Here is an 11696-nt window from a genome sequence, read left to right as displayed (position 1 = left end):
TATATGCATCGGCATTTCTCTTTCACACATGCTCACAATCTCTCTCGGGGTGTCGGGGAGTCTCACGCACATGCTCTCTCTGCATCTCTCTCTCTCTCTCTCTCTCTCTGACTACTATGTACCACTCCTTTCACTAATCTCAGTTGGAAAACACTATTTCTCTCACATGCATATACACACACGCACGGTCTCTACTAGCCCTCTATACGCACATATATGTGCCTACGTGTCTCCCGCACGCACATTATCTTTAGGCCTCTCTCGCACACATTGCCCCCCCAGACACACCTCTCTCTTAGTAGTTGGCAGATATGATTCCATCATATCACTCGGTAGGATATCCCTGACTGTTAGGCTGGATAGTAATACGAGGCAAAGTTTTACCGTAGTTCGGACCCTTGTAGTTGAGGAAAAAGCCTACTCCTGGTACTGTATATTAGTGATAGGGGTGTGTACAAAGTACACGTGAATACCAGGCATTGTGCGTGTGTGTATACTATCGATGAACTAGCCCCCAAGCTTCTATAACATACTGGGGGGCCTAGGGTTACAAATCATATATAGTCGGCTTATCACCAGTGGGGATAGAGTCCTCCGCGACTCTGGTAGCTAGCTTCGTGTTGTACGCCGAGTCCTCCACATGGTCTTCGTATAACGCGTCTTGATCCAACCTATGTGGCGCAGGATGGAACCGACCCATGGGTCCTCATGTTGACCCACCACAACTAGAAATGATGTGCCCACTACACCACACACGCAATCGTCCTCTAAGAAAATAAGCATATACAATAGTACAATGTTATACATGAAAGTTAATTGCATGGTGCATCCAAAAATATTTGTTCTGCATTGTGAATGTTTATATATTCTCCTAAAATATTAGTCACGGGAAAGAGAAACGAAGGGCATATCTCTCTTTGTCTCCACCGGACATCCCCTCTTTCTACACCACTTTCACGTACGCACACAAACTATCTCTCAGCCCTCTAAAAGTATGCATGCGCACGACACATCCACGCATGACGGTCACTGTATTTCAAGCTAAAGCACTATACGGTCACTGGACTTCAGAATATGCTCATTACGGTCACCGTATACATTCTCGTGGTGATCATACGGTATCTAGCTCACGATACGTCTCCATATTTTCTTGATGACACTGACGGACTTTGCATTTGATGCGTGCTCCGTATTTTGTTGACGACATTACGGTCATTGTATTTGAAGCGAAAGCACGATATGGTCACTCGACTTCAGAATAAGCTCATCACGGTCACCACATACATTTTGTCGTGCTAACCAACATGTGGTTGGATGGTTAGGAGGACAGTGGTTTCTCGAGCCCACCAGGGTTAAAGTCCCAGTGCTCGCATTTATCCTGGGTTAATTTCAGTATTTTCCGGCGATGTGCGTTCAGTGGGAGGAGACGTTCCACTCGCTACGAGGCACCTATGGTGACTTCGTAAAATCTCAAGATCATATGTTGTCTCACTCTCTCGAAGGTGCTCATAGGGGTAGGGTCTGCGTGTGTGCGCTTATAGCGGTGAGTGCTTGCGCGTATATATGAGCCCTTGCGTCTGTACCGTGTTAAAAAAATACATGTCATGATTATACGGTCACTGGCTCACCCGTACAACTTCGTATTTTGTTGATGACACAATCAATTGACCAGTCAAACGTTCCACGTGGCGCAACTAGTGTTGCACCATCGGGGCGCGTAACCATGGGGCCCACCTGTCAGCTCGTATATGAAAGAAAGAAATGGTAGTTTGAGTCTGTACTATGTTAATAAAATACATTTTAGGGTGATCATACGGTCACTGGTCACCATACAGCTCCGTAATTTGTTGATGACACGATCAATTGACCAGTCAAACGGTCCACATTCAGCAGCGCACATTACCATAGGGCCCACCCGTCAGCGCATATATGAAGGACAGAAATGGTAATAAATTAGTGATCGGTGGGTACTCGAAGTCATGAGACCTCTGGTTGGCAGTCGCCAGCGGTGGGGGGGGGGCGCGTTGATTGGGCGGTGGGGTGGGGATCGCCGGAGAAAAAGCTCGGCGTGAGGGGGCCTAGAGGGATGGCCGGTGCGGCGGCGGACCGACGGTGGGGAGTGGTTTCGGGGCGGGCGGGGCGGCGTGGCGGCGCGGGCCGGCCGCGGGCGGCGGTGGCCGGCGGTTCGGCCGGTGGTGGCTGGCGGCTCAGGGGGGTGGAGTTTGATGATAAACTGCAGGCCCTTGAGTTCGTATCCAACGGCTGGAAAATCTAATGACCAGAGATGAAAAAGTCAGTCGACTGACGTGTAGCCTCACCCCGCACGTACACATGCACGCACGCAAGACACACACGCATGTAGGCGTGCAACACTGACACGTTCACATAACGAACACACGCACGCATACATGGATGCAACACTGACACGTACACATGCACTCACGAACACACGCACGTACGCACACATGCATGCAACACTGAAACGTACCCTTGCACGCACGCAACACTCGCACGCCTGCATGCACATAGCACATGACGCAAGACACACACTCAACCTATACGTGCATGCACCCTTTGTTAAGGACATGGATTGTTACGGGTATTAATCAATCTTATCTGTGATAAGCAGAACATTGATGTTTGCAGCGGTCTTTATGAATCACAACGTACCGAACGGGCTATCAACATAGTAGTCTTATCTACATGAGAATGATGACGTCACACTCAATGAACAATCATCGGTTTATGAAATGCCCGCTTCTGACCGCCCTGGCCCACCAAAGGTTCCTCTGCTGTGCGCTGCCTGCGTTGGGTCACTGACATGCACGCCATGTACCCAAAGAGCCCACACGTCAGTGGAAGAACGGCGTGGTGTCCTACGTCAGAGTCGATGGCGCCACTCGCTGCACGCCCGACTGAACACGCCTCCTTGCCGCATTCAAACGCCTCCATGAAACCCGCCCGTGTGGAAGCCGAGAAACCCACTCTGGACACACGTCCGTTCATGACCGGGCCGACATTAAACGCAATGCCGGCCGAGCTCCTCCCGTCCGCCGTCTATTTAATCTCCTATTTAAACGAGGCCAAACGCCGGCCAAGAATCGCACACCTCCACCGCTCCCCTATCTCCTCCTTCACCATTTTGTCCACTCTTACAATGGCTTACGAAGAGTAGTTATTCCGCACAAGCCATTTGTCTAGGTTTGTATCTCTCACACACACCCACGTAGGTGGGGGACGTGCACGAAGAGAAGAGGTGCACGCACGGCGCACGTACTCCCGTCTCTTTCCCAACCACACCCGCGCGGGTACACGGTGGAGCTCATTTCTGTACGAAAAGGCAGCCCACGTGGTAATTTGACCGTGTACTGGTTGTCCACTTGGTGGAGGGAGGATCGTCTACCACGGGTGAACAAACAAATTGCGACTTGACGCGTTATGTGAAAAAAGAGGCAAACCATGTGGGGCCTACCTTAGAGGCAAGGCTCTATACTCTGAGTACTTTTGATATGTCCGGTCAACTCGCAGAATGAGGAGAAGCTTGCTTAGTACGCCGTCTCCCCCGCCCACGGGGGCGGTGGCTCACAGGATGAGGTGAAGCTTGCTTACTAGTAGTAGTACTATACGCCTTACGCCCGCTCCCTCGCCCACGCGCGCGGTGGCTCACAGGACGAGGATAAAATTTTACTACTCCCCCCGTTTACTCCTTGTCCCTACTACCTTGGTTAGAGAGATTATCATATTTTTTGGAATATATATGTCCTTTAGTACTCCCTCCATTTACTTATACAAGGCCACTATAAAAAAAATACATTTTGCATCTATACAAGGCCACAAATAGTAATCGAGACAAAAGTTACTACTCCTTTCCAGTTTATGGCTCAATTTCAAAATCTCTCCAACCAAGGTAGACGGTGAGTGGTCGAATTAATTTCGTACTCCTAGTTTGCACAAGTAATTAGTACGCTCGTTTTTCTCAAGAAGTTATGTTTACCGAGGCATTAATTAGAACGAATGCATGAATGACACTAAATTTCCATGAACTTCTACATGCATTGGTGAGTTTTCTCTTGACACTGCTTGCATCGGGTGATCTAACGCACCTCGAAATCCAACATGTGATGGTACTACTACTAGTAGTAGAATTGAGACTTATAAAACGGAAAAATGAATGTTTTTTAGATGAGCCCTATAAACCCTAGTGGGTACGTACTCCGTAAAATCAGATTTTCCCAAAACTAAGTCGCTCAACCTTTATTTGCTTGTTTCCCTTCCTGCTTCCTTGCCTTGAATAGACTATGCCAAACTCCCCTGCCTGCCGCACGGGAAAAGACCCGCCCTCGCCTTTTTTAGTCCGGGTTTGTATCGATGGATCGCGCGAAGCAGCAAAACCCCAAGCCGTGTCTTGTACTCCTCCGTCGACGCTCGCTTTCATGAATTTTGTACTTCCTGTCACCGACATGTGGGACATATAGCAACCGGCTCGACGTGTCAAGCACCAAATAATAGTCCAGAACAGCAGGGTGGACGCACCCCAGTCGTACCGCCCCAGTAGTAGCAGTAATGAGCAATGAGACGTCAAATCACAATGCCGCACCTTCCCAGCCGGATGAAGCAACCATTATTTCACACTTCGGTTCGCCATCATCTCAAACCACGTAGTATTGCTTCTGCCTCAAGAGGGACACACGCATTGCCTTGGTACATCATGACACATGGGACCGCATGACAGGCCATGCTCCCCCGCCGATCGCTCGGTAAAATCACCTCATTTTTACTACTATACTTCCTCCGTATCGGTTTACATGGCATGCACGTCGTTCTAGGTTGAGAATTTAACTGGCTATATATGTGATGAACAATATATGTTTAGAAACTACATCCGGTTAATAATCCAATGATATACTTTTTGTGACATAGTAACTCATATTTAGTTAGTCAAATGGATGACCTAGAACTACGTGCACGCCCTATAAACCGAGACGCCTAAAAAAATGAGACAGAGAGGGTAGTTCAGTACGTATCTTTTTAGATCAATATAGTCGGGATTCACCAAGGAGCAAAACCAAGTGGTAGGCTGCACCTGTCATGTTGGCGTAGCGACTCAAGCAGGGTCAGCCCGCACACGAAATGGCGACACACTTAACAGGACCCCTTTGGCCGACATGTGGCTCATCCACTGTCTTGTTCCACGTGCAATGCACCAAATTACAGTTCAGAGCAGCGGTTGGAATTGGAGGCACCCCGGTCGCAGCGCTGCAGTAGTAGAAAATGAGCGACGAGGGGTCAAATCACAAAGCCCCACCTTTCCCGCATTAAGCTGGACGGACGAAGCAACCATCATTTCACTCTAGGGCGCAAGAGCATAAAGAAAAGAGAAAACCAATGATGCGTGCGGCAGCTACCTAGGGCACCCTAGGGTAGGGGTCTCCACTACAGATCATTTTTTTGAAAGCGCCTCCACTACAAATCGGCTTCTCCCTCGTCCTCTTGAAGAAAACCGATGATGCGTGCGGCGGTAGGGTTTGTAGGAGTACTACTACGGCGTGCGGGGCCACGTCATAGTAAACGGGAGAGGGATTGAGTTCGAGTCGACGCCTTAAATATGTGTGGGCCGCATGGTTTTAGGGGAACGAGGCAGCATTTTGGGTTCGGGAACCAGTGGAAATATAGTACGTACAAAAAATTGTGGACGTAGGTTCGACCGAAAGGCAATGATGCACGGGCCCTGCATTTTGATATACCCGGGGCCGCGTGAAATTTGCTACTCTACTCAAAACTATTAAGGTACACATGCATTGAACGCATGAGATTTCGAAACCAAATTATGAATAAATACACACTATAACATGTAAAGCTTTGAGTCATATATGCATGATGTAGATGTTCGCTTAGTTCTTATAGTTCATCTCATTCAAAATCAATTAGTTTTATAAAAATATTAAGATTCATGGGGTTGTGCATTGTAAAGGATAAAGTAAAAAAACAAATAATGGCAATTCATTTAGAAATAAAAATCAATTATGATACGGAAGATTCTAGAATAAAGGAGAAGTGCTTGTGTTTTGAGGTTTGTGCATTATGCTTAAGTTCAACCATGGAGTCTTCTAAATTGTACATGTGGCAGATCTGGTGGAATGTTGATGATATCCAACGGCCAGTAGTGCTCGGATTTGCCATCTTTGCACTATCGGATTAGCTTCATCCAGCGACCATCTTTCAAGTTATTCGCGCACTATATAGTTCTTGTGCCATAGTTGCATGTCTTGGAAAAAAGCTACTAGTGGGTTGTACTAGCTATTTAGGAATAGAAGATGTATACATGGAAGTTGTAGGGAAAGAGATGACATGGAGTATCTCAATTCCTATGAGTAGGGATTGGAAAAGAGATGTCATTTGGTTCACATCATAGGAACTTTTCTATTGAATCTAGAGATGACATGTATCTCAATTCCTATGAGGAGGGATTAGAAAAGAGATGTAATTTGGTTCATATCATAGGAACTTTTCTATTGAATATATGCTAATGTTTATTTTCCTTTGAAATTATGGGAGTATAGGAATCCATTCATATGAATCAAGTGGCTCTAAAGCTATAGAAATGATATCATGTTTACTTCCTTTGAAATGTGGAGTATATGAATCTATTCCTATGAACCAATTGGCTCTAAAGGAAAAAATCCTATAAAAATCATATCATATAGAGTTCCTATGATATTCCTCCACACCAAAGGATGGTTGAAATTGCTGGATACGATGGTCTTTCTTTGTAGACTCCTCCCCCATCTTTATAGTTACCTCTCGAAGATGAATGAAATGATATATACAGGGTATTCTACATGTGCAATTTGGTACATGAAAACTCGGTAAAAGTTTGCGAGGTTCAAATTTTCAATAAAGCTATATGCACTTCATTTTGGAACGGAGGGAGCATACGGCAGTTGCTAACACTCACGTGGAAGATTTGTGTGTAGGAGGAGTGGCTGTTCTGTTAAATGACATGGCAAAACTGACACTGTCGGATGCCGATCTAACGGTCCTTATGGCGTTCGTCAGGAAAAGGCTTGTGGCGAACGTTTGTCGGATAATGATTTACGGACACATGCATTGCATTGATACGTGCCCCCCTCTCTCTCACGCACACGCACCCTCCCGAGTCCTCTCGCACCCATCGTCTATCTGCAGGTAGACGTCACACACATATGTGCTCTTCACACCCTACCCTCAGAACTTCTAAAAAACAAAAGACGTCGCGCACATTTTATTTTAGCTCACACGTCACACACTTATACTATTACTCTTGTGGCGAACGTTCTTTAGGCATAGTATATTGTACTCTCACGAAGAGAAGCGGTGCACGCACGCACTAGTTCTCTCACACCCACTCGCGGGTACACGTAGGAGCGCATTTTTTTGAAGCTGGTACAACAAAATCACTCCACTATATATATAAGCAGGAGCCTTAGCGCTTGCTTTACTAGGGTTCCTCTCGTTCACTCTCTCATGCTCTCCAAATCTAAGCAAGCCATAGGTGGCCACACTCTCTCTCAGCTCACGGCTGGTCACAAATCCGGCCGGACAACCTCGACCGGGGCAGGGGTGTAGGTGCATTGTTCACGCTGTCGTCGGCGGCGAGGGAGGAGACCAATGGCTGCCCGCGTGTCCCGATCGGCGGCCGTGCCCTTCTCACCGAGAGAGCGTCGGCTCCGGAGGGCCTCCGACCCCTTCTTCCTGCCTGCGGTATTGTGGCCAAGATGCGGCCTCCCGACGCCATCTTTGCCACATGCCGACGACTGATGTCTACTACGCAACCTTCTTCTTGTAGACGTTGTTGGGCCTTCAATTGCAGAGGTTTGTAGGACAGTAGCAAATCTCCCTCAAGTGGATAACCTAAGGTTTATCAATCCGTGGGAGGCGTAGGATGAAGATAGTCTCTCTCGAACAACCCTGCAACCAAATAACAAAGATTGTCTTGTGTCCCCAACACACCCAATACAATGATAAATTGTATAGGTGCACTAGTTCGGCGAAGAGATGGTGATACAAGTGCAATATGGATGGTAGATATAGGTTTTTGTAATCTGAAAATATAAAAACAGCAAGGTAAGTAATGATAAAAGTGAGCGTAAACGGCATTGCAATGCTAGGAAACAAGGCCTAGGGTTCATACTTTCACTAGTGCAAGTTCTCTCAACAATAGTAACATAATTGGATCATATAACTATCCCTCAACATGCAACAAAGAGTCACTCCAAAGTCACTAATAGTGGAGAACAAACGAAGAGATTATGGTAGGGTACGAAACCACCTCAAAGTTATCCTTTCTGATCGATCTATTCCAGAGTCCGTAGTAAAATAACACGAAGCTATTCTTTCCATTCGATCTATCATAGAGTTCGTACTAGAATAACACCTTAAGACACAAATCAACCAAAACCCTAATGTCACCTAGATACTCCAATGTCACCTCGAGTATCCGTGGGTATGATTATACGATATGCATCACACAATCTCAGATTCATCTATTCAACCAACACAAAGAACTTCAAAGAGTGCCCCAAAGTTTCTACCGGAGAGTCAAGACGAAAACGTGTGCCAACCCTTATGCATAAGTTCACGAGGTCACGGAACCCGCAAGTTGATCACCAAAACATACATCAAGTAGATCACGTGATATCCCATTGTCACCACAGATAAGCACATGCAAGACATACATCAAGTGTTCTCAAATCCTTGAAGACTCAATCCGATAAGATAACTTCAAAGGGAAAACTCAATCCATTACAAGAGAGTAGAGGGGGAGAAACATCATAAGATCCAACTATAATAGCAAAGCTCGCGATACATCAAGATCGTATCACCTCAAGAACACGAGAGAGAGAGAGATCAAACACATAGCTACTGGTACATACCCCCAGCCCCGAGGGTGAACTACTCCCTCCTCGTCATGGAGAGCGCCGGGATGATGAAGATGGCCACCGGTGAGGGATCCCCCCTCCGGCAGGGTGCCGGAACATGGCCCCGATTGGTTTTTTATTGGCTACAGAGGCTTGCCGCGGCGGAACTCCCGATCTATTCTGTTCTCTGATGTTTTTAGGGTATATGGACATATATAGGCGAAAGAAGTCGGTCAAGGGAGCCACGAGGGGCCCACGAGGGTGGGGGGCGCGCCCAGGGGGGTAGGGCGCGCCTCCCTGCCTCGTGGCTTCCTCGAAGCTTCCCTTGCGTCTACTCCAAGTCTCCTGGATTGCTTCCGTTCCGAAAATAACTCTCCCGAAGGTTTCATTCCGTTTGGACTCCGTTTGATATTCCTTTTCTTCGAAACACTGAAATAGGCAAGAAAACATCAATTTGGGCTGGGCCTCCGGTTAATAGGTTAGTCCCAAAAATAATATAAAAGTGTTTAGTAAAGCCCATGAACATCCAAAACAGATAATATAATAGCATGAATACTTCATAAATTATAGATACGTTGGAGACGTATCAACATCCCCAAGCTTAATTCCTGCTCGTCCTGACAAGTTTGATCAATCATAATTTCAATCACCTTTTCTAGCATCATCATATGTCATAACAGTAGCTCATCTCATAAAACATTTCATGATCAAGTAACAAACTATTCACATGTTAAAGTATAGATCATAAACTTTCTTGAAAACTAACAAACCGTGTTATTAGTCATCAAACAATTACAATTCATCTTATTTTCAGGAAGAGTCTATGTCAGAGCTTTGATTCAACAAACTTCACATACTCAACTATCATTTAGTCTTTCACAATTGCTAACACTCACGCGATATTTATGGGTTCAAAGTTTTAATCAGACACAGAGAAAGATAGGGGCTTATAAATTCGCCTCCCAACCTTTTACCTCAAGGGTAATGTCAACAATAATAGTTCATGATGCCTTACATCCAATTGGATATATATATATATATATCAGGATCTTTCCAACACAATGTGCTTTCCAAAGGATAAAATGTAAAAAGGAAAGGTGAAGATCACCATGACTCTTGCATAAGGTATAAGACAAGAATAAAAGATAGGCCCTTCGCAGAGGGAAGCAGAGGTTGTCATGCGCTTTTATAGTTGGATGCACAAAATCTTAATGCGAAAGAACATCACTTTATATTGCCACTTGTGATAGGGACCTTTATTATGCAGTCCGTCGCTTTTATTGCTTCCACATCACAAGATCGTATAAAGCTTATTTTCTCCACACTAATAGATCATACATATTTAAAGAGCAATTTTTATTGCATGCACCGATGACAACTTACTTGAAGGATCTTACTCAATCCATAGGTAGGTATGGTGGACTCTCATGGCACTACTGGTTTAAGGGATGTTTGGAAGCACAAGTAGTATCTCTACTTGTTGCAAATAATTTGGCTAGCATGAGGGGGAAAGGCAAGCTCAGCATGTTGAATGGTCCATGACAATATACTTTATTTCAGATATAAGAAAACATAACCCATTACGTTGTCTTCCTTATCCAACATCAACCTTTTAGCATGTCATATTTTAATGAGTGCTCACAATTACAAAAGATGTCCAAGATAGTATATTTATATGTGAAATCTCTGTTCCCTCAATATTCTTTCATGAATTGTTGAAGTGACCAATACAATGTTTGCTAACCTTCAATAAATTACCACCTCTACTTCTTATATGCAAAGTCATTACTCCCCATGGGATAGGCATATGAAACATATATAATTTCAGATTTATGATATTCAAGTCATTCAACTATTTACTCATATGATATAAGTGAAGCACACGAGTAAATGACAAACTACTCCAAAAAGATATAAGTGAAGATCAATGAGTAGTTAAATGATTATTTAGCTATGTGAAGACTCTCCCATTTAATAATTTCAGATCTTGATACTTTATTCAAACAGCGAGCAAAACAAAATAAAATGACATTCCAAGGATAGCACTCATCATGTGAAGAAGCAAAAACTTAGGCTCAATTGATACTAACCGGTAATTGTTGAAGAAGAAAGGTGGGATGCCTACCGGGGCATCCCCAAGCTTAGATGCTTGAGACTTCTTGAAATATTATCTTGGGGTGCCTTGGGCATCCCCAAGCTTGAGCTTTTGTGTCTCCTTAATTCCTCTCATATCATGGTTTCCTAAATCTCGAAAGCTTCATCCACACCAAACTCAACAAGAACTCGTGAGATAAGTTAGTATAAACCAATGCAAAAACCTTATTATTTTCCACTGTAACAAATCACTAAAATTATTATTCAACATTGCATACTAAATGCCTCTGCATATTTAATACTCCTATCCTCAAATAGAACCATTAAACAAGCAAACATATGCAAACAATGCAAACATAACAGCAATCTGCCAAAATAGTACAGTCTGTAAAGAATGCAGCAAGATCCATACTTCCCTAGCTCCAAAAAATTATGAACGAAAATTACCACTGTAGTAAATTTATCAGATCTTATTATGCAAAAGGTTTCAACATTTTATCACATTCTGACTTTTCTAGGGAATTTTTGCAACAGCGGTAAACTTTCCGTTTTCAAACAGCAACATGAAGACTTGTAAAATAGGCATAGTAAAGGCCATCAATGCCACTTTTATTGAAATAAAAGATGCAAAACATTGTCATAAATAGCAGCAAGCAAATACTAACAAAATAAAATGACGCTCCAAGCAAAACACATATCATGTGG

Source organism: Aegilops tauschii, chromosome 3, assembly GCF_002575655.3.
Source record: "Aegilops tauschii subsp. strangulata cultivar AL8/78 chromosome 3, Aet v6.0, whole genome shotgun sequence".
In the NCBI taxonomy this organism is placed as follows: Eukaryota; Viridiplantae; Streptophyta; class Magnoliopsida; order Poales; family Poaceae; genus Aegilops; species Aegilops tauschii.
This window is presented reverse-complemented; position numbering follows the sequence as displayed.